The 24,556-nt window shown below is 37.2% G+C and overlaps 3 long non-coding RNA genes across 4 annotated transcripts; 1 reads left to right on the top strand and 2 right to left on the bottom strand.

Annotated features, from left to right (window-relative positions):
- The first annotated feature begins 11,965 nt into the window (after positions 1-11,965).
- Positions 11,966-20,029, top strand: LOC147523773 (uncharacterized). Of its 2 annotated transcripts, XR_015217408.1 has the most exons (4): positions 11,966-12,067; positions 12,973-13,195; positions 19,521-19,658; positions 19,866-20,029. It is a non-coding gene; the product is annotated as an uncharacterized LOC147523773 (long non-coding RNA). The 2 variants fall into 2 exon arrangements; XR_015217412.1 differs by lacking the exons at positions 19,521-19,658; positions 19,866-20,029 and adding an exon at positions 13,396-13,485.
- LOC147523774 (uncharacterized) lies at positions 16,590-17,013 on the bottom strand. Its single transcript, XR_015217417.1, has 2 exons — positions 16,822-17,013; positions 16,590-16,731 (listed from the first exon to the last, which is right to left on the bottom strand). It is a non-coding gene; the product is annotated as an uncharacterized LOC147523774 (long non-coding RNA).
- A 455-nt stretch (positions 20,030-20,484) lies between the features above and the next one.
- LOC147523772 (uncharacterized) lies at positions 20,485-21,791 on the bottom strand. Its single transcript, XR_015217404.1, has 3 exons — positions 21,730-21,791; positions 21,557-21,592; positions 20,485-20,699 (listed from the first exon to the last, which is right to left on the bottom strand). It is a non-coding gene; the product is annotated as an uncharacterized LOC147523772 (long non-coding RNA).
- Positions 21,792-24,556: the final 2,765 nt, after the last annotated feature.

Below are 24,556 nucleotides of genomic sequence, written 5' to 3'. Positions count from 1 at the left end.
TCTATGATTCGATCATACCTCTATATAAACACAGCTGTGTTCATTAGAGGGAATCAATCACAGAACAGAGAGAGAGAGAGACACAGAAGAGAGAACTCGTGTATACAGTGCTGCTGCTGCTTCTATATTGAGAGAGAAGACAGAAGTCGTGCTGCCTCCATACACACCAGCGAAACAGAAGTTGAAGTCGTGATACACCCTTCTCTTACCTACACGAAACAGATAAGTCTTTGATTGCTTCAATCTTCTTCTTTTCTCTTCTTCCTGTCAGCCGCCAGAGAGAGTTATATTGCTGTTCTAGAGGGTAGTCTATTCTAGTGCAAAGTTAGACTGCTGTTAACCATTGAATCCTGTGAGGAAGACGCCACTGTTGCCTTTCTGCACCATTGGAAGGGGCGAAATCTTTCCTTAAGGACAGCCTAATCCGCGCCTTGGTTATTACCTGTTATTCTGTCCTTGTCTTCTATTGTTTTCTTTTATCTGCATACAACAATCTTAAGGAAAGATCAAGATGTCTACACCTGTTGACACCACGCCGATCAAAGAAACTATTGAGTCATGGAAGTAACTTCGTCTATGAGAGAGATCTTTGCACCTCATAATGAATGCTCGCAATTTACCTAATGTGTCTAAGATTGAATCCTTCAACGGTTCACACTTCAAGAGATGGAGAGAAAGGGTGTTCACAGCCCTAGATGTACTCAACTATGCAAAGTATCTCACTGATACAGCACCCGTGGAGGGTTCTAATGATTTCGAAAGAAATCAAGCTGCTTGGCTCAATGGGAATAAGGTATGTCGTCATGCTATTTTGAGTACCTTGTCCAATGAGATTTTTGATATTTATTGTTCAAATAAGAATGCACATGATATATGGGAGAGTTTGAACAAAAAATACATAATAGAGGATGCTGGTACTCAGAAATATGCTATTGGGAATTTTCTAAAGTTCCATATGAGAGAGGATAGAGATGTAACGTCTCAAATCCATGATTTTCATGTGCTGATTAATGATTTGAAAACTGAGGGTATTAATTTACCCGAATCCTTTGTTGCTGGATGTTTGATTGAGAAACTCCCCGAGTCTTGGAAACACTATAAAAATAGTATGAAGCATAAGCGCAAGCAGATGACTCTTGAGGATGTGATCATTCACATTCACATAGAGGAAAAGAACAAGACCTCGGGATGAGGTGTTGTCTAAGGAATTTCATTCTAAAGCCAATATCGTTGAAGGTAATCCCAGCAAATCTAACAAAACCTCTAAGAAAAGAAGTCAACAAAAATAAGAATTTCAAGGTCAAAGGCACTTCTTTTTAAAAGGAGTGGTGCGGCAATGGAAATTGTTATGTTTGTGGTAAACTGGACATAGGGCTTTTCGGTCTTGGACACACAAGAAAGACAGCGATGATCCTCCCAATGCTAATCTAGTTGAGGGAGATGATATTGTTCTTTCTTTGTCGTGTCACAAGTGTTCATAGCCACCGGGAAGAGGAACTGGGTACTAGATTCTGGTGCCACCCCGCCACGCCCTGTGGTGATGTTGAAGCCTTCTCAGATTACATACTAGTGAAAGATGAAAAGGTCTATATGGGTGACTCGAGGTCGTTCTGTTGAGGGAGCAGGCAAAGGTTCTTCGAAGTTAACCGGGGAAAACCCTTTCACTTAGTAATGTTCTTCATGTTCCTGAGATTCGTCAGAATCTGATTTCTGTGTCCCTACTGGGAAAAGCTGGCGTCAAGGTGACTTTTGAGAGTGACAAGTTTGTTCGACAAAGAATGAGGGTTTTGTTGGTAAAGGTTAATGTAATAACCAGTGGTCTTTTCATGTTGAATGTACTTGACAACATTATTATTAATAAGAATGAATCTGCTTCTGCTTATTTGCTTGACTCTTTTAATATATGGCATGGTAGACTAGGACATGTGAATGTTCAGTATATGAAAAGGATGAAAGCATGTGGTTTATTGTCTAATATTTCTGATTTTTCTAATGATAAATGTGAGATATGTGCTGAGACTAAAGCCACGAAGAAACCCTGTAGAACTGTGTCTAGAGATAAAACTGGATTACTAACTCTTATTCATACGGATTTGGGTGAATTCAGAAGTACCATGTCTAGAGGGGGGAAGTTTTATTATATTACATTCATAGATGACTTCTCTAGGTACACCATGGTATATTTACTTAGACACAAGCATGAGGCAGGTGAGATGTTTCTCAAGTACAAAGCTGAAGTTGAAAACCAGCTTAACTGTAAGATTAAGAGACTTCGGTCTGATAGGGGTGGAGAATATGAGTCTAACCCCTTCCAGGACTTTTGTGACAAGAGTGGCATTATTCATGAGACTACTCCACCATACTCTCCTGAGTCTAATGGAGTAGCCGAACGGAAAAACAGAACACTAAAAGAGATGATGAATGCTATGCTTGTAAGTTGGAGCTTCCGAACTTGAACTTGGGAAGCAATCCTATCTGCTTGCCATATCTGAGAATAGGATACCCAACAAGAAAACAGGGAATAAGACACCATATGAGTTATGGAAAGGTCATGTACCTAACGACATATTTAAAAATGTGGGGGTGTCTTGCTAAGGTTCTTGTGAACGAACCTAAAAAGAAATTGGGACCTAGAACTGTTGATTGTATGTTCATTGGTTATGCTCATAATAGTGTCGCATATAGATTTTTTAGTAGTAAAATCTGATAATAACCTTGTCGATGCTAACACTATTATAGAGAGTAAAATGCTGATTTCTTTGAGAATTTGTTTCCTTTGAAAATTGGCATTGAGAGGTTGGTAGCTCTAGTGAACAACAATCAACAGATCCTGAATTTTCTGAACAAGAAATTGGGAAGAGTAAAAGAGACGAAAATCCACCAATTTTGGTGATGACTTTTACACATTTCTTCTTGATGATGATCTGTGGATTATAATGAGGCAATGGAGTTCGAGATGCTCCTTTACGGAAGGATGCTATACACTCGAGAACTAGATTCTCGATTATAGCTAATCACACATGGGAGATAGTTGATCTACCTCCTGGGGCGAACCTATAACGTTACAAGTGGATCTTCAAAAAGAAATTGAAACTAGATGGTTCCATTGAGAAATACAAGGCTAGACTTGTAGTCAAGGGGTTCTCCCAGAAGAAAGGCATTGACTATTTTGATACTTATGCTCCTGTAACTAGGATTTCTTCTATAAGAGTTCTAATGGCTCTAGCTGCTATTCATAATTTATTTATTCATCAAATGGATGTAAAAACTGCATTTTTGAATGGTGATCTTGATGAAGAAATATATATGATGCAGCCTGAGAGTACGATAGTACCGGGGAATGAGCATAAAGTATGCAAGTTAGTTAAGTCTTTATATGGGTTGAAACAAGCGCCAAAACAATGGCATGAAAAGTTTGTGAGATGTCATGATGTCTAATGGATATCACATAAATGATGCTGATAAATGTATTTACTTCAAATCGTTTGATGTGAATTCATATGTGATTATCTGTCTATATGTGGATGACATGTTAATCATGAGTCCTAGCCTTGATGTTGTGAGAAACACCAAGATGTTTTTATCCTCCCAATTTGAAATGAAGGATTTGGGAGAAGCTGATGTGATTCTTGGAATCAAAATCATCAGAAACAGTGATGGCTATTCGCTTTCACAAGAGCATTATGTTGAGAAGTTTTTGAAGAAGTTTAACTTTTATGATAGTAAGTAATTAATGGTCGCACCTTATGAGGCAAATAGTGAACTTCAGAAAAATGCTCAACATGGTGTACTCGATCTAGATATGCCCAAATTATTGGTAGTCTCATGTACTTGATGAATTGCACTAGACGACATTGCTTATGCGGTTAGGGCTAAGCGGATACACTCATTGTCCTAGTCGGGGAACATTGGAGTCGTTAGAGAGATTAGCCAAGTACTTGAGAGGAACAATGAATTACGGCATAAGGTTTAGACAAACCCACTGTGATAGAGGGTTATTGGGATGCAAACTGGATATCGATTCTCATGATATCAAGTCCACTAGTGGTTATATTTTCACCCTAGGTGGAGGTGCGATCGCTTGGAAATCTTCTAAGAGACCTTGATAGCTCGTTCAACCATGGAGTCCGAGCTTATTGCTTTAGATAAAGCAAGTGCAGAGGCTGAGTGGCTTAGAAACCTCTTGGCAGATCTTCCTATTGGTACAAAACCGCCTCGGTACGTACCTATGCATTGTATTTGTCGGGCCGCAATAGCAAAGGCAAAGAGCAAATTGTATAATGGGAAAAGGGGCATATTCTTCGAGACTACGATCTATAAAGCATTCTTTGGAATCACGGAGTTGTGGCTCTAGATTATGTGAGGTCGAGTTAAATTTGGCCGATCCTCGACAAAAGCCACTTAACGGGGAGACAAGTGGTTGATCGTCGAGGGGATGGGACTTTTGCCTTAGATAGAGGGCTTATTAATCGACGGCAACCCCACCTATGTGATTGGAGATCCCATGAAGTAGGTTCAAAGGGAAAAACAAGTCACCTAGTCGCCTACGGTATGCTATTGTCTTTATTTGAGGCGCCCCACCCTATGACTAGATAGCATTTTTGTATACTTTGTATAACTTGAATAGCAATGAGAACGAGGGATGAGTTATTTTACTCTTAATGGAATCATAGTCCTTATTTTTATGAGATAGTGTATTTTAAGCGCTATGTACACTTGATGGATATCCACCTACGTGAATGTAGAACTGGTCGGTTCTTATGGGTATTGAGGCAAATACTCTAGAGCATTCACTTAACAGGTAAGCATAAGGGCCAAAAAAAAGCCAACATAACCGCAGTAGGCATATAATGAAAGAGCAATGTGGGTGCATGTCCTCTATTTTACTACAAGGAATGTTGGTTCAAAGATTTTTTAATCCACCACTTTCAATGCATTATAAGACATGTTACCCTATGACCGGTTCAAGCCGAAAAGCACCGGTATCTTATGCATTGTTTTTTCGATTCTCTCGGCATTTTCGTTAACCCATTTCTTTTGTAATATCCTATTCCAAAATAGTGGGGACTATAAGTATTTTGAAATAGTGGGGATTGTTGGAATCTTCATGTGTATTTCAAATACTTGTGTGTTGTTTAGTCCCACATTGATGAACCACCACTAGCTAGTGAGGTATTTGAGGTGAACCTCTAGCATAAGGGTGCGCCCTTAGGGTACAAAGGCTTTGTGTTAGGAGGGAGGACTCACCCAAAGCCACGCGTCGCCCGCCCGCCCGCCCAAGACCGAACCGAGCGCGTCGTCGTGGTGGGCTTGGGCTTCGGGCTGAGGCTTGGGCTGTTAGTCTAGTGGGTAGTGGATTATCAATAGCCTAAACTTTTTTCTTTTTTGAACTAGTTTGGTTTGGAGTTCCACTTACAGTTGGATTCGTATCGGCTTGAGAGTTCTACTTTGATTTGGTTTTGTGAAACCGAATTAGAGAGGTGTCCTTCTCCATCTATGATTCGATCATACCTCTATATAAACACGGTTGTGTTCATTAGAGGGAATCAATCACGTAACGAGAGAGAGAGAGACACGTAAGAGAGAACTTCGTGTATCTGATCTTTGCGCTTCTATATTGAGAGAGAAGCGAGAAGTCGTCTTGCCTCCATACACACCACAAATAAAACGAAGTTGAAGTCGTGATACACCCTTCTCTTACCTACACGAAACAGATAAGTCTTTGATTGCTTCAATCTTCTTCTCTTCTCTTCTTCCTGTCAGCCGCCAGAGAGAGTTATATTCTTTGTTCTAGAGGGTAGTCTATTCTAGTGCAAAGTTAGACTGGCATTGTTAACCATTGAATCTGTGAGGAAGACGCCATTTGTTGCCTTTACGCACCATTGGAAGGGCGAAATCTTTCCTTAAGGACGACCCTAATCCGCCTTGGTTATTACATTGCTATTCGTCATTCCTTGTCTTCTATTGTTTTCTTTTATCTCGCATACAACAATAACCACTTTAATATCTATCACACACATATATTTGTTCACACATATATATTTGTCCAGTTACATATCTATCATTATATTGATTGTTTGTTATTTACGAGTACAACTATATCAACATATTAACGGGCGTATCTTAGGTCGCGACTTCATTACCACAAACTGGAGAAATGAAAGAGAGGGAAAGGAGTTGTTAATTCACCGATCAATTCCACAACCGCGACATCATTCGCCTCCCAATCCGATATATGTGCCTCCCCATCAAAGATATGCTACGTCCCCCAATTTGGTATATGTGCCTCCTAATCGAAGATCTACTCCTTCTCCATCTGATGTGCTTCATAATCGAAGATCTACTCCTTCTCCATCTGTTGTGCCTCATAATCGAAGATCTACTCCTTCTCCATCGGTTGTGCCTCCTAATCGAAGATCTAATGCAGCTCCCAATAGACTATCTGTTGTGCCTCCTAATCGAAAAATGCCGGGCTACAAAGATTTGTGCCTCCTAATCGAAGATCCACTGCAGTTCTCACTAGGCTATATGTTGTGCCTCCTAATCAAAGTTTTATTGTGGTTCCCAATATGTTATCTGTTGTGCCTCCCAGTCAAAGATCTATTGCACCTCCTAATCGGAGATCTGTTGCACAACGCCGTCTCAAGAGAAAGGGAAATGCAAGTGCCTCTAGATCCGCGATCAAATGACTATAGCACAACAAAATCGAGAGCGAGAGAAAAAGATGTTATGTCTGATTACATAGCAGATTCCTTTAAGAAGACGAGGTCAACGTACGAAGTTGGGTCCTTTTCATCAATGTATGATATCTCTTACAGAGAAAACCAGCCTCCAGTCACAAAAGATGTAACAATGCAAAGTTGTGAGGATAACACTATGTAAGTTAAGTGCTTAAATTCTCACTCTTATGTTAGGTTTCAACATACCGTAAAGTGTGATATATCATAGGTCTATTTTTGCAGTGATCATGATATGACTGTATTTGATGAAAGTGAAGAAGAAATTCTTAATCCTCATAGAGGTCATGCGCTTCCAGTTCCAAATTGCCGTCACTTTTTGGGAAAGATGGATGTTCTTTGTCTATTTTGTTCGGCCCTTCATTGGAAAGATGAACAGTTATCGAAATCAAGGCGCAACCGACCTTTATTTGGAACTTGTTGTTTACAAAGAAAAGTTAAGCTACCGCTTCTTTCTCCCTTGCCTCCAAGACTTAAATCTTTATTGAAGGATCTAATAAGCGTGCAAGATTATTCCGCGGAGCAGATTCGGCAATACAATGTGAGTAATGCCTTTACCGGTCTTGATTGCAAATTTAACGATCGCGTGTGTTACATGGGCGTGGTCCAACCTCATTCATCGCCTATGGGGAGTTGCGGCCGAATCGGTTCATTGTTGCCTCGATCTGGGGATGGAACCTAAGTTTTCACAACTTTATATTTATGATCCCTTAGCTGCTTTGGATCACCGCTACAATCGCAACCGAATTTGTCAAAGGGAAGTGTTGAAAACGTACAAGAAACTCTTTGCAGAGACCCACAAGTTTTGTGATATCTATAAGCAAGCATTTGAGGTTTTAACTGAAAATGCTTATGAGAATAACAATGTTCCGGTCCATCTACACTATGATCCGCGTTCGGATAGACGAATGTACAATCTTCCGACAACTGATGAGATCGCAGTGATATTGCCTGGAGATGGGAGTAAGGTTGATGCCATGCGTGATATTGTACTTTGCTTGAGAGGAAGGCATGAGTTGGAACGGATAAGGCATGAGTTGGAATGGAGAAGCGAATGTCATCCCACTTATTTGCCTTTGCATTATGTTCTTTTGTTTCCTTATGGGGATTTGGGTTGGTCACCTGATTTAAAGTTGTGGGACGTCAAGAGAAATGCTCCAAGCAATGTAAGACTAACCCAATTATTGTATTACGCCTACCGTTTGTTTGAACGACCCACAGAGTACTCATCCATCTTGCTGTGGTGTAAATTGTTGCATGAATTTTTGGTTGATGCTTGGGCTGCATATGAACAGAACCATCTATGATACATTAGACTAAATCAAGACACCATCCGTTCAGATGTGTACAAGTGCTTGACAGATGTTGCACTTGAGGGATTAAGTCCTGATCAAATTGGCAAACGGTTCATTTTGCCTTCCTCGCATGTTGGAAGTCCAAGGCACATGTACGAGATTTTTCAGGATTCAATGGCTATCACCCGGCACTATAAGCACCTAGATATTTTTCTTACGATGACTGCAAACCCTAATTGGCAGGAAATTAAAGATGCGCTCAAGGAACACCAAACTTTAACACTTCGGCCTGAAATAGTTGCACGGGTATTCGAGCTGAAATGAAAAGCAATTATGAAAGAAATCTTGAAGAATGATATCTTCGGTCGGGTGGTTGCATATGTTTATACCATTGAATTTCAGAAGCACGGTCTTCCACACATGCATTGCCGTTTATTTCTCGCGCATGATGACAAGATTCGAAACAGTGAGCAAGTGGATAAATTTGTATGTGTTGAATTCCGAGACCCCGACACCCACCCTGCATTGTTTGAAACAGTGAAGAAGTGCATGGTTCATGGCCCCTGTGGTGATCGAGATCCGAGTGCTTCATGTATGGAAAATGGTCGATGCACCAAAGGCTATCCAAAAGAGTTTGTGGAGGAAACAATTATGGATAAAAAGGGTACTCCATTTACCGGCGGATTGACCGGGCAAGAAATATTTTGTGAAGAGGAAGAATAAAATGGTTAAAGTTGATAATGGAGATGTTGTTCCCTATAATGCATATCATGTTGCGAAATGTTTTGACTGCCATATCAATGTTGAAGTTTGTGCATCGTGTCAAGGCATTAAATATATTAACAAGTACATCTACAAAGGCTATGACAAAACAGCGGTGGTGACAAGTAGGAACAAATGATGAGATTGACAATATATCGATGCAAAGGTACATTGGACTAACTTAATTTGCATGGCATATATTTCAGAATCCAATACATAAAGAGTTTCCAAGTGTCCAACGATTGGCGCTTCATTTGGAAGGTATGCACAGGGTTGTTTTCAATAGCAAAGAGCCTATGGATGCAATTCTTGCCCGAGCTAGAGACCAAACTTCAACACTGACAACTTTCTTTAAACGTTGTGATGAAGATCCAGATGCACGTGCATATACCTATCAAGAATTTCCATGACACTATGTTTTCCACAAAGACTCTCAAGAGTGGACTCCTAGGACTCAGGGACTTTCCATTGGTAGGATGTATTTTGCAAGCCCTAATGTCGGGGAGAGGTTTTATCTACGCTTGCTACTTACTATTGTAAAAGGGCCTACCTCCTTTGCATATCTTTATAAAGTCGGTGATACCGTGTACAACACATACAAAGAAGCATGTATTGCCCATGGGCTTTTGGAAGCTGATGATGAGTGGATACAATGCTTAGAAGAGGCGGCGATAATGAAAATTGGATATCAACTGCGGAAGTTGTTTTGTGTAATTCTTTTAGAGTGTCATCCGTTACGACCAGATCTACTTTGGAGCAAATTTGCATCGAGTATATGTGATGATCTTGGACACTGGCTTCGAACAAAACATGGCATCTCAGATCCAACTGATGAGCAAATAACAGATTACGGCTTATATCTAGTGGAACAAATCCTTTTAGAATCTGGGAAGACATTGGAAGATTTCCCGTCCATGCCAAAGCAAAAAGAGGATTGGAGCAAAATTGTTGGCCGCGGTCAATGTAACTTTAGTTTAAAGTATACATGTGGACAAATATAAAAGCAATCTAGTGATTATCATAAAATCAGACATCACTCATTTAACTTGTTCAAAAAGTATATAAAATCGCATAACAAAAAATATATAAAGCCTTCTCAAAACAATGTATTAATAACTACATGCAAATCAATCGAGATCACATCAAGATTAGTATAAAATCACATTTATAATCACTCATTCTAATACCACATTATCTAACAACAAAACTTCCACAATATTTCTCACCATAAATAAATAAAATAAATCACACTCAAAGTTTGAGAATTGAGAAAAGTTTTCGCGATTCACAATGCAAGTTAATAATACTAGTACACCGCAAAACAATTGGGAGTGAAAGCAGAGCTCTACCGAAAGAGAGAGATGGTTCCGGGCGAGAGATATTAGAGAGAAGAAAGAGTGTTTGGCGAGAGAAAGAGGACCCAGGTAGCCTACCTAATAACATTTTGGGTCTACATACCCAGGCCAATTTGATTATGTGAAAACCAAGCCCAAGCCACAGGGTTTTAGCCATTATTATAAAAAAATCATTGCCCCCAGGTCTCACCCTAGAAACTCCACAGAGATAAGAAAGAAGAAGAAAGAAGAGCCGCCTCTCTCAATAGTCGGCCAATCATGGGTATGCAAACCAACCCTTTCTATTGTTATTGTTCATCTTTCATCGTTGAATGAGTGAAGATGGTGTCTCATTTTTGCGGTATCCTCGTGATTGATGCACAAGAGACATGCAACCGTGGAAAGAAGAAGACTTGGAGGAAGATCACCGAGTAAAACGAACTCTCTCACTTAATCTCATTTGTTATATAAAGTATTGATTTTTATACATTGTTATATCTTCTTATCTTCTTAGTGGATACCAAATTTCCCAATTAGTTCCCGTATTCCCGATTTTATGCCAAAGTTTTAAATGGGAAGGGTACCGGAAAGTTAGACAACCACTTATTTTTTGTTCTTCATTGGAAGGGTATATTGGGAAAAACAAAGTGACGGAATTATAAGCCGAATAATAACCCGAAACAGACGCACCGTTTCGAGTACTTTACCAGTTTATCTACAGTATAAAAATTAACGCTAAGAAAAAAACCTCTTCTTTCTCCGGCAAAATAACGAAACTCCATCACTTATTTTTTTCAAATTCGTTAATTTCTTATTTTATTCTCACCATTTAGACCCTGTTTTCAGATTTGGCTAAAAAGATAACGATGTTCCATGGCGATCTTCATAAAACAGGTTTGATTGCATTTTCTTCCCGTCTCGTTCTCTTATGCTTCTTCCTTATTTTTCTTCCACATAACTTTTTAATTGTTTGAAAAATGCCTGAATAACTTTATGTTTAGTTACACTTGAATTTTGCTACTATTAGATTGTTTTGAGGCTTTCGTATTTTTGTCAAACACAGGTCGCATGAAGAACCGTTTTTGTGTCTTTTGTGTAGTTGGGTTTCACTACAATTGGTTTGAAGAAGGTGTTGTGCTTGCTGTTTGAAGAAGGTGTTGTGTCCTAATGAAATTTTTAGGTATGTGGTTCAGGACTCTTACAAGGGTGGAGTAGTTGTTCAAGTAACTAGATGGCTTATTGTGAAGGATAATGTGAAAAGGAAGTTTACTCAATCATTTTTCCTGGCCCTACAAGACAAAGGCTACTTTGTTCTTAATGATATTTTTAGGTATGTGGATGAGTATGAAACGGTGGAGTTCGATGCAGTTGCCATTGCAGTTAATGGTGTCACTGAAGTATCCACTGTGGAAGTTGAGGTTGTCGAGGCCCCTGTTCATTCAGGTCAAGATGAAGTTCTTCCAGTCACCGAGCCGGCTTCAACAGTTCCGGAAGATACTCCAAAAAAGTCCTATGCTTCAATAGTGAGCTTATTAATTTCTGTTACTTTTGCTGATAAGTTCCTCTTTTTAATCACTTGAATGTAAGTTGTTTGATTTAAATGATTGATGCAGGTTAAAGTTATGAAGGAAACTACTCTTGTCCATGTGCCTACGAATGTTAGAAAGGTAGCAGCAGGTACTGGAAAGATTATTTCAGTTGTCATTCTGTAAACAAGTAATCATATCTTATAGTTTTAGTACATCTTATAGTTTTAGTACGCCACTATAATGTTTTGTGCATACAAGTTCTTTTTTTTAATCATATTGTTATTTCGTTTCATATGATCACGAGGACTGACATTGCTGGACTGGTGGAACACCGTTATAGATGGCCTTATCCCATGGTAAAATTTTGGCTCATTTATAGCATGCAGTTCTTGATTATTCTGGCTCCACAGGTTAGTGCGTTGGATATACACCCAAAATGATATTTGACTGCTATTAATAACTGTCATAACTGGATGATCTAGATTTATGCTTGCTTTCTACACCACACATACAGTTACAAGTTTCAAAGTCACCGTTAGGAGAACCAATAGCCCGATTTGGAGTAAATGGCTATTTCTAAATAAAAGCATAATACATTATAGGTATTATTAAAATGTAGTCACTGATAATGATAAACAAACCGGTGCATGGTCTCTTTTAGTTACGATTTGTGATATTTGTTTGAGATGAAAATATGATTGGACCATTGAATGTTCCTCTAGAGAACTTCTTTCACTTGGGATTTGAAACCCAAATTATTTTTTAGATTGTTTTTCTCTTTAATGGGTACAACACACAAGGTGTTTGCAGTTAGCTAGCTAAAAAATAGTAATGAAAAAGTTGTAGACAATTGTGAGGAGTGTCTAATAAGTTTCATGGTTCCTCTTACATAAACCAATGCCATGTTGCTCATATGCATGATTCTACATATTTATGCGTTGTTTGGTGAACCTGCATACTAGAGTCAGAATGGAAATGTATGTTTGTGGTTATATCCTTTTAAGTTATTAGTATTGTTTTATTGAATAGTGGTTAAATTTTTGTTTAAGAATCGGAGGATAAAATTTGAGGATGTATATGCTCTTCAATTGTAGCTTTTGGTTTCAATCCACATATTGCTTCTTTTTCCATACATGCTAATTTTTTTCCCAAACTATGGTTTATCAGCAGCTGAACTACTTGCCCATGCGGCAATGCAATTGCTACTGCAGCTGTCAGACCCAGTTCTCATTTATAGAAAGATATATGAATTGTTTTTATCAGGCACTGATTTATTAATGGTTTGCTATGAGTTATATATTGATATAAATAATAGGTCTTTTCTCACTTCCTTTGGAGATTCAAAGGGGATGAATTGGAATGATACTTAAGTGTCTACTTGCATGCATGTAGCAAGGCCAATTTGAGTGAGGAATTTTTTCATTTAAGGTTCGGACATGTGGTGGTGGAGCAATTTAGATGCCACTTAAGTTTATTTCAGCTTTTGAATGTGGTGGTGGAGCAATATACATTACACTGAAGTTGATCTGCAAGTACAGGTTAGTAAATGTGCTATGCAAGATGTGCCAATAGAGCTATACTATTTTGTTTTTGGATTAGATTTATGCATTTTTCCCTACGATCTTTGGACTGCTCTCTTTTTGCAATTCAAGTGAGTATGGTTCTATTGGCCCATCATCTGACAAGTTCTCCCGATATTCTCCACGTGCTTACCTCTTTCTTTTCATGTCATGGCTAGAAAAAGACCTTAGCGATTTTACCACAAATCCATGCTAGAAGATCCATGAAAGTTTTAAAACCTGTAGTAAGAATATCAAGTGCTTCAGAGGGATTTATAATCCTGGCCTCGAAATCAATTAGGAGCAAGAAGACAGACAGACTCAGAAACCGTCACAATGCATTTAGAGTGGGACCAAGTTTTGTCAAGTGCTTAGTTGGCTCCTTTGAAGAGGTTGCTAATGATTTCAATACTACATAAGGTGTATTATGGATAATAACTGAGTTTGCGATTTATCAAAGATTGTTTGCATTTCATCTTTTAATCAATAAGAAAGTACATTTGCACCAATATAAACAATGTCACTATCCATATGATTCTACCGGGATAGAATTATATTACAACTAAAAAATTGTCCAAACTAACAGTAGCAATGTCATTGCATGTCTTCAATCCATTCACTGTGAACATGTACAAGTTCAGATGTAGGACTTATCATCTTTCAGCAGCTCACCTCCTATTAAAACAAGAAAATGTGTACTTCAATTTCAAAGAGGAAAAAAACTGATGAAGCTAATTCTAACCAAGAGAGTAGGGGATGAACAAAAGAATCAAGCTCAGTTACCTCAGAGTCTCAGACACGTGACCATAACATTTAGGGTCGACCAGTTTTCCCATAAAAAAATTCAGTATAAACATCTCGAATTCAGTCCTTTCAGCGACTAGCAATTCAATTTCTTCAAGATGTAGTAGTTTACGCATTGATTCTTTCTGAAGTATTGAAAGAATCGAGCACAAGTATTGAATATGCCAGGATCAAGGACAAACTTCTTCCGACTGGCGTTTATAAAATGTTGGCACTACAGTCACATTCCAATTGACTAGCTAGGTGCCTTTCAAATAATCAAATGATCCCCTCGGAGCTTTGACCAATTAGGCATCACATGGAATGTCAAATTGTCAGTCAGTTTCATTACTGGGTTGTAGCTCAGGGTTGCAGGCTTGCAGGTATCCCCCTAATTGAAGTAAGTATATAATTTACGTTTTACCCTCTGAGCAGATTTTCACGAAACCCTATGTGAAAATCAACCCGATTGATAATTCTAGACCTTGAGTCGTAAATTACACAAGAATTTGCCTCATGGCACAAAAGTTAAATAGTATTAAAGTCGAATTAGAGCAGAATTTTAGAAAAGTTCGTTCGTGAAAAATGTACAATTAAAGTACTGGACACATCTTTGGCAGTTGCAGGTAAGTTCTGATAGATGTATTAAAAGACTCAATAGAGCAAAACTACTACCATTAGTTTTGGGAAATATCATATGATAAATGTAATTCAAAACCTGTGATTTTCATAGAATAAACAGTGTTGGTATATGATGGAATTTACATATAATTTGCTTATAAAGAGGGTGACATCAGACTAGCGCAGTGATCCCAGATGTTGCAAGCATTTACCAATTTTCGATTCTAACTTAATGAAACTTAATTAAGCGGTTGACTATAGTATTCAAAGTTCTTTGGCAATATTAATTGAAACAGACATTCCAAGATTTCGAGTATCAGATATTGATTAAGTGCTAATCAAATTCTGATCATACATTCTTTACTATAAGCAATCTTAATTTTTCATCTTCAGCTTTGTTTTCTCTAAGCCTGATAAGTGAGCAGATAACATGGTAAAATTCTGTAAGAACTATCCAGAATGGTGAATGAGTGCATTTCATGTAAAATTAGCATTATGATCTTGGCCTGTCAAAGAGTACAGGGAAACCTATTGATGCCTCAAATAGTGAGTCAACAGTCCGTAATAACAGGTTCACCCGGAAAGTTGGACAACCACTTTCTTTTTGCTCTTCGCGAAAAGGATAAATCGGTAATTTAAAGCATTTAGAACTATAAAACTCAACGCCTTCAAAAAAAAAAAAACAAAGAGACACCATTCACGGTTTCCCAATTAAGAAAAAAGAAACCGTTAAAAGTCTTCTCTGTTCCTGGACATTACTCTCTTTCCAATTCCCAAATTAACTTAAAAAATTGAGATTCCTTATGCTCTCTATTTCGAAGGTTTCACTTTATACCTTCTTCCCATCAAAACTTCGATTAATACTGCTAATATTGCCTCGCAACTTTGGTACAATGTTATTTTCAAAAGGCTAAAGTAAAAGGTGCATCTACAATGGAATTGAAGACTTCTAACATCCCTATTTTAACGTACATTTTCCGAAGAATCCGGTAACGAAAGGATCCCCCTTTTCACCTTTCAATTTTTGAACAAACTTTTCCAAATATTCAAGTATGTTACATAATATATCCATTCAAATATTCAGTATATCCCTTCTGATTAAGAAATATATAAATTCAATATATTACATAATATATCCATTCAAACAAATTTAATATGTTACTAATTTATATGCGTTCATTCTTTTGATTTTCTCCACCTCAATTTTCTTTTCTAGCACGTGCAACGCACGTGCCCATTTACTAGTAAGTATAATTAAGATATACTTAATTATTAATTATAGTACATCGGCAGTATGTAGTTAAGCTTCGTTGGTATGCACCATTGATATTCGTATGTACTGGCAGTGTGCATTACTAACTCAGACATCACCTGTATTGCCTCACAAGTCACAACAACACAATGGCTGCAGTAGGTCGATCCAGAATATCAACCGTATCAAGCAAAATATTTTCAAAGAACATTATCTCACACCAAGACGGGAATTACTAATGAGCCTATCAAATCTCTCATCAAGAATCATACCTTCTGGCAGATTCTGTAGACTCATAAAATTATTCCAAAGCAGTTTAGTAATGAACAATCCCAAAAACATTGCTAAATTCATTTCAATTCTTCTACTGAATTTAGATAAGGTACTCGATCCGATCATAAAGAACATTCTCCTTTAAAAGCTCATAAATGAAAATGATGAAGGCAATTTATCAATGGACACAGTATCACAAGAAAAACTACATGACGACTGATGTGAGGTTCGCAGGATAATTGAGACACTAAAACCCCCCAAACAAATGTATGTAGTCTGTGCCTATCTGATTTATCAGTAAGCATGTAAGAGTTACAGATGAAGACAGAAACACCCAGTATTACTACAGATATGGAAAGTTCTGACTAAGTATTCGTCAACATTATTGGAAAATTCCAAACACATGTATGTAACTTGGAATAATCAGCCTAGAAATATACAGTATGGGAGAAATGAGTATAATCAGATTAACTGTTCTAATATCAAATATAGAATCTAGTCTTATCACTCACTAGATACAAGCACCACTGTGTTTCGGTAAGACGGTAACCCTAAATTCTCCGCTCTTACCTTACAATATCTGAAACTGGAAGCAATGAAGTATGCATAGTTACTTAGTAGTAAATAATGTCATCATAACAAAATATGGGACGTTGTACATTAATAGCGTTAATACCTTAACTTGTTCAGAATTGGACCGCCTTCTCCTGGAAAACAAAAACTGGCATATGTAAATACAAATACCTAATGCTCCATTCATAATATATTTGAATAAGATGAAATTAAAAAGATTAGCAGGATAAAGTTGACAATGGCATCCTTCAACAAAGAATTTAGTAGAGAAAAGAACTAAAATTGAGTGCTGAACATAGAGGTGCATAGATGTGTACATTGGACTCAAATGGCTTTGAATGCACCAAGTCAGAAGATAAATACAATTGTTTAGAATGTTAAACACATCATACTTTATTCCTTGTTTGCTTACTCATTTACTCCTCTTAATTAAAGTCATTTCTCTTAAAAATCTCTTAAAATGGAACAAAGGAAACCTTTGGGATTTTTTCTCTCAAATTTCAACTCCTAAACATCAATTAAATCATCTCTGTTCCCTCCCTATGGATAATGAAGCCCTGTCTCAAGTAAAGTCTATTTCTAATTTTATTAATACCTTACACACTAAAAAGAGGATTAATGGAGACAGAACTCTAGATTAACTATACTTTACAGATCAACCTTTCCATGCTACTGCTAATGTTAGAAGGAGTAGAAATAAAAATGATAAATTGCTTAACTGATTCAGGGTGATTGGCTTCTTAAAAGGAAGACATAGCTGATTACCTTCACTCTTTCTCCTCCCTTCGATTCTTCCTCAACTCAGACTATGTCTCCTGCCTCAGATGACTCTCTAATGGATATATCTAACTTATTTGATTGTCGTGTTACACCTTCTAGTAATGATTTCCCTACTTCTTGTCTATCAAGTAAAAAAAAAAAAAAAAGTACTAAAATGTACGAATGGTCATAAATCTCCTGGGCAGCTGGCCTGCATGAGATCCCTGCCCTTTTCGCGAACATAGTTAGACGTCAAGGAATATATATGGTTCAAAAGTTCTTACACTGCATTTTGAAGAATATCTCAACCACACTTTCATGTGCTTAATCCCCAAGTCTCAAGTTCCTTCTAAGGTCAAAGATTATATGCCAAAAGTCTTTGTAATGTCTCTTACAAAATAATTTCTAAGATTTTGGCCAATAAATTTACTCCTGAAATCTATCTCACCCAACAAGGAGCTTTTGCTCCAAATAGGTCCAGAGGTGATAATGTCGATGTGGTTCATGAGGTCATCCATAAAATTAATCATGTCAGAAACATGAATAAAATAGGCCTCATTGCTCTTAATTAGATATGTCCAAGGCCTATGATAGAGTTGAATGGGGCAATGGGCTCGTTTACTAATCATTTTCTCTATACGTGGGGGTTTTCTTATAAGTGGATTAGTGTAATTTGATTTTGCATATCTGCAGTAACTTATGAAATATTTCTTAATGGTTTTCCTCTCCAAACTTTTAAACCAAAAGGACTTATACAGGGTGACCCTCTGTCACCCTATCTCTTTATTAGTGAAGCTCTTTCTAGACTTCTTCATAAACCTCAAGTTGAAAAGAATATAAACTTACCAAAATATCTAAAGGCTCATCTGGCATTTCTCATATGTTATATGCCGATGACCTCATTATCTTTGGGAAAACAAAACTATATGAAGTGCATACTATCCAGTCTACTCGTAACACATATTGTAAAGCTACAGGTAATATATTAATGTAGACAAATCAACTATTCTATTTAGTAATAAATTAATAATGCTACACCTCGCCAGCCTATACTATGTCCACCTTTTCTATTACAAAGAAATTAACAAAACAAATGAGTTCTACCTGCAACTTTTGGTAGAGGAGAGCCAGTTACAGTAAGGCTCCTCACTTGTGCTCCTGGGAGAAATTAAACAGACCTAAGATTCTTGGGGGATTGAGCTTTAGGAATCCACATTATTTTAATGGCTATTCTTTGCTAGCTCTGTTGGAGAATTTTTACACAAAATTCTATATGGAACCAAGTTATAAGATCAACTGGATTTAGATTCAACTTCTCCTCCAAGACCACTGATATCTCCTATTTGCCAAGGACTCTTGCAAGCTAAAAAATAAATAAAAAGAACGTTAATGTGGAGTATTGAGAATGGTCTCCAAGTTATTCTGGACTGATCCCTGGCTATTAGTCAATGGAAGTCCTACTGTCTTAAACCTTTGTCGGCATCCACCACCTTCTTATGACCCTGCTTTGACTGTTAGTGATTTCATTACCCCCACAGGAGAGTGGAATCATAATTCTCCAAGAGGAATCCTCCATCCATTAATATTGCAATCTGTACATAACATCTATGCCAGACCTCCACCGAAGAATCCATAATTTGATTCCTTCTGTAATGGGTATATCCACAGTAAAATCTGCTTATAATCTTATTTATGATTGAGAAGAAAATATTGGCCAATTCTCTCATGGCAATTCACCTATACATTTTTCCAAAATATGGGAAATGAATACCATCTAGGGTCATGCTGTTTTTGTGGAAAGTAGCGCTAGATCTATTACCCACAAACCATAAACTACACTCTCATCAGATCCCTATAGATAAAGAATGTGGTTTTTGCTCACACCAGGCAGACACTGTTGACCATCTCTTCTCTCAATGCCCTTGGTCCCAAAAACTCTGGTTCTCTTCAGTCTTATGCTTAAGAACAGACACTCTACAATTAGAACACACTAATTAGCTTCTCTTCTTTACTGCATCCCACCTTACCAAAGAACAATTGCAGGATGTCAGGTGTGCAGCCTAATCAAAATATAGTACTAATTAAAGCATGGACTAGTTGGATAGACTGGAAGCAATTGAGTTTAGCACCCCAAGAGCATGAGGAAAGTATAACTCCTCCACCAGGATGGCGCGATGTCAGGTATGAAGCCTAATCAAAATACAGTACTAATAAAAGGATGGACTAGTTGTATAGACTGGAGGTAATTGAGTTTAGCACCCTAACAGCATGACTAAGATCTGTTCCTGATGAGGAATGTATAACTCCTCCCCCAGGATGGTTTAAGACTATCTTCTCAGTCTTAATTGATAAATCTTAAAATATTGCTATTTGTGCTGTGGTTATCAGGGAGCATACAGGAACACAAATCATGGACGCAACCAACGTTTCACAAGAACGCATCGAGGCATAAGCCTCAAGGCTTGCCTTAAGCCTTTTATGGGTTTAGCGCCTTGAGGCTTAATCCTTACATGTTGTTATGCTTTGTTTACTTGTTTTTATATTTTGTTTATCATTTTCTTTTCTCCATTTTTCCCATTTTTTTTTATGGCGTAACCCCTCATAACTTTTAAGAATATTAAAATCTCCCTGTAAGGTTATGTTTGAGCATGAAAACACCTCATTCTATTAAAAATCACAAAGCTTCATCACCAAACCCTATTTTTCATCATTCTCTATTTTTTTCCATTGAGGCTTTTATGTGCTTTTTTAAACATCCAGTACACGCAAAAGGCTGCAGTGGAACCTGGCCTTATGACTGCTGAATTTGAAGTCCAACTAGGGAAACAATACCAGGTTCCAAGCCTCATACTTACAGGAGATAATGGAGCTGTTATCAATGCTCTACATCCACCTCGTAAGGCTGTTTACTGGAGATTTAAGCCGACTGAGGAGAACACTTTAGGTCAAGCAAATTGTTATAGTTCTTTTTGTTTAGGTGTATAACGAATTCATGAAAAAGTTAGGCCTATAAAGTAACACAAGGGGCCATGCACAATCTGTTGATGCTATCATTGTCATGGCAGTTATGAATTAATTTATCCAAAAAAAGAAAGAAAGATTCATAATTGGCATAATCCTTGGCGAGCTTCTTGGAATAGCCTTCATCCCAGTACAGCCTCTCCCAATTTTCTCTAAGCTCCTGATACATTCCATATATCTTTTACACCATGGCTCGTGCTCCTGTGAAAAATAAAAGACCAGCATGTTTACTAACAGCATTACACAATCTTACATCCAAAATGCACACAATTGTCAGAACCAATACTGTTGATTATACACGTCGAAGCAGAAAAAGGATAGAAGGTAAATGAGGAAAACTGTTTTAAAGCAATATGCAAAGATAATAACACAGCGCGTAATTAACCGTATGCCTTGCAAATTTACAGTTCTTTCATGATGCACCAGAAGATATCAATTGAGATAACTGGAGTGGTTGAACACTTGAACCCCAAATGCTCATACATCCATAAACATGCGAAGTAACATAATTTTTCTACATTTTACTCAAACGATTTGCTTCATAGGCCATATGTAAAGCAAAAAAAATGTGCATATCATCAAGCTAGTCATGCCATTCATATAGTCATATGTCATGGCATCCACCGGACGTTTGCAGATTTATATATTTAGGTAAATGATATTTAATTTTGTAGTAGCACCTTCTACCAACTGATAAAATTCGGAAGCCCTCAATAACATTTCTCCAACCTAACTAATTTTCAACAGACATTGTCAACACTTGGAACCAAACATGAACGAAAAATCCATGGTTCTTTTTCTTTCACAAAAGGTTGTATATTTGCAAGATGTATACTTTTTCCTACACCAATGAACTTGCATTTAAAAAGGGATATGTTCTAAAACTTCATTGCACTTAAAATCTTCCTATACATACATGCACAACTCCAACCCTTCCAATGAAGTGATTTTCAATCCAAAGACAGAAACTTTAACCAAAACAAACAATGCCCAACCTCAAAATAAGCAAAACTAACAAACCAAATGCAAAAACAACATGTAAAAAGAAGCCTGCATACCGATTCTTTAAGAACAAGACGAGTTCTCCGCATGAACTATTCTCTCATCTGCTTCCTATGCTTATTAGAATGTTATCTCGTGCATTTCTCCATCAACAACCCACCACTCTGTTTTTCTCGTCCATTTTTCTTAAACTTTTTGTTCTTCCTTGTATATGAACCTGAACCAGAACCTGTTCTTGCCCATCTTAGTTGCTGTTGTTGGAAAACCGTGGTAGAGTAGTTTCTGTAAAAATTTGCTGTTACTGATGATAGCATGGTAACGAGAGTTACTACTGAGTGCAGTGGAATGAGACAGATTCGCTCTTTCTTCTTCTGTTCTTGTTTCAGAGATTACGGCCCAAGTACAAACCCCCAATAATAATTTCGGCCTCAAGTCCACTAACTGGGCTGACATCATACATCATCATTTTTTACTTATAATTTCAGCTCAGGATCACATTTTCATTAATAATTTCAGCTCAAAGACAAATCGGACTTATATTATCATATATAAATTCAAATTTTGACTTTGCTACACTTATTTGTTTGACGATTTTCCGGTTAGTGACTAGGAGATTTATTAGCTTGATAGTTATCTCGAAAAGATATTGAATCTTGATCAATTGAAATAACAGACGTAAGCAGTTTATTGCTTAGAGCATTTGCAATGCAGGTGATAGAGAGGGGGTAGTGAAAATTATCACCTACTTGGCTCCAAAACTGCTGTGCAATGCAGGGTGATAATGAAGGTGATAACTTTCCCCAGTTCAAAACGAGGTGAAACCTTCCACCGAAGTTTTTCATTGACTTGTTAACCGGACGGGATGTTGGATTCCGCCGGATTACAAAAATCACCGCACGGAATCCAACATCCCGTCCGAGTCCTAACGCTAGTTTACCAACGGTCAAAAAGTCGAACGGTCAAAAACGGTCAAAATAAAAACTTTGGTATATATACAACATTTGTTTCATTTCAACTCACACTTCCAAATCGATCAGAACTTCATATTTCTTCTTCTTTAAAATCAGTTCTTAAAAACCAAATATCAAATGGCATCAACTCAAGCATCTCAAGCAAGTGGTAGCACTCAAGCAAAAGCGAGAGCTCACTTTAGCATGTCCGATGATCAAGCTCTATGTCTTGCTTGGATAAAATTAGTGAAGACTCTATTGTTGGTGCTTTCCAAAATGCAAAAGGATTTTGGAATCGTGTAACAAACGAGTTCAATCAAGCATGGGTCGGATAGGTCTCCCCATTCAATTAGCGGAAGGTGGAAATATATTTCAAAATGATGAACAAATTTGTTGCAATTGTGAATCACGGTGGAGGCTCGACATGCAAGTGGTACAACAATACAAAGCCGGGTAATTACAACGTTGTCAATTTGGAATTTATTAATTATCTTAGTCTTAGTCTAATTATTTCCGTCTTCGTCTAATTATCTTAGTGTATTTATTATTTCCATTTTAGTCTTAGTCTAATTATTATCTTAGTCTAATTATTATTGCAGTTTAATTATCTTAGTCCTAGTGATTATTTTAGTCTAATTACCACCATTTTTTTTTTAGTTGTCCGAGGCAAGGATGACGTACCAACTACAAGAAAAATCGGCTTTTTCACTTGATCATTGTTACGTTATACTCAAGGATAATCCAAAGTGGAGTAACGTTTTTGAGGCAAGGTCAAAGCCCCCCCAAAAGGGAAAAGGTCGCAAAATGATGGTGAAGATTCAACTTCTAATTCACCAAGTATTGGTGGAGTTGAATTGGAGGGTTCTCAAGAAATAGAGCGTCCAAAAGAAATGGAGCGTCCTCTTGGATCGAAGAAAGCCAAGTCCAAAAGGAACCAAGAAAAATCAATTGGTATGTTGGAGGGTTACTTTACACGCTAGAGGATACATTTTCACAGGATGCAAATGAAACACAAAAATGCTTAGAACTTAGGGAAAGGGAACTTGCATATGGTCAAAGAACTGTGATGGCAAGAGAAGAAAAAATCGGATTCAAGCAGAAAAAAAATCAGGTTCAATTGGAAAAAAAATCGGCTTCAAAAGATGCAATATGAAGCTAAGATTTTAGCGACCGATACAAGTGTCCTCCATCCCGATACAGCTTTTATAATCGAGCAACAACAAGCTGAAATACGTCTTTGAATGGGGAAGGGCTAGAGGTGGTTCTAGCTCTAACTAAGCTTATGTATTTTAATTATCTAGTATTTTATTTTAATTAAAGCACTATGTATTTTAATTAATGCACTATGTATTTTAATTTCACTGTCTTTTTAATTAATGCACTATGTATTTTAATTTCATTGTATTTTTAATTAATGAACTATGTATTTTTATCTCTAACTGTTTTTTTTTTTTAATGCACTATGTATGTTCTCATCCAATATAATTATTTTCATAGAAATACAATTATCAATAAAATTAAAATACATTGTAATATAGTTCATTAAAATACAACTGATTAAATACGTTGGAACTACATAGGAAATACATTAGAAAATACATAGGAAATGGAACTACATAGGAAATACATTAGGAAATACATAGGAAATACATTAGGAAATACATAGGAACTACATAGGAAATACATTAGGAACTACATAGGAAATACATTAGGAACTACATAGGAAATACATAGGAAATACATAGGAAATACATTAGGAAATACATAGGAAATACATTTTCATTTCCATTTTAAATTTCGCCTCCTTCTCCCTCATCTGGATCCCACCAATTTGGATCATAAATTGGTACCGGATCTGCTTGTTTCTTCAATGTCACCCAATTAAAACATGTTCAACTAAGTCCTTTTGAAGATTAGTATGTGTAACTTCATTTCTGATCTTATTTCTTGCTTCAATCATCGATAGACAAAATGAAAACCATCATCTTCCGAAAGAAGCGCGGTATTGTTTCTTTCCTCCGACCTTTCCAATTCCAAACTCCACTTTCACGCTCATTCTCAACAATCATATTATGCATTATAATGCATGCCTTCATTATATCTCCA

This window comes from Coptis chinensis, chromosome 1 (genome assembly GCF_015680905.1).
Source record: "Coptis chinensis isolate HL-2020 chromosome 1, ASM1568090v1, whole genome shotgun sequence".
In the NCBI taxonomy this organism is placed as follows: Eukaryota; Viridiplantae; Streptophyta; class Magnoliopsida; order Ranunculales; family Ranunculaceae; genus Coptis; species Coptis chinensis.
The sequence above is the reverse complement of the archived record's forward strand: the minus strand, read 5'-3'. Positions and strand labels throughout refer to the sequence as shown.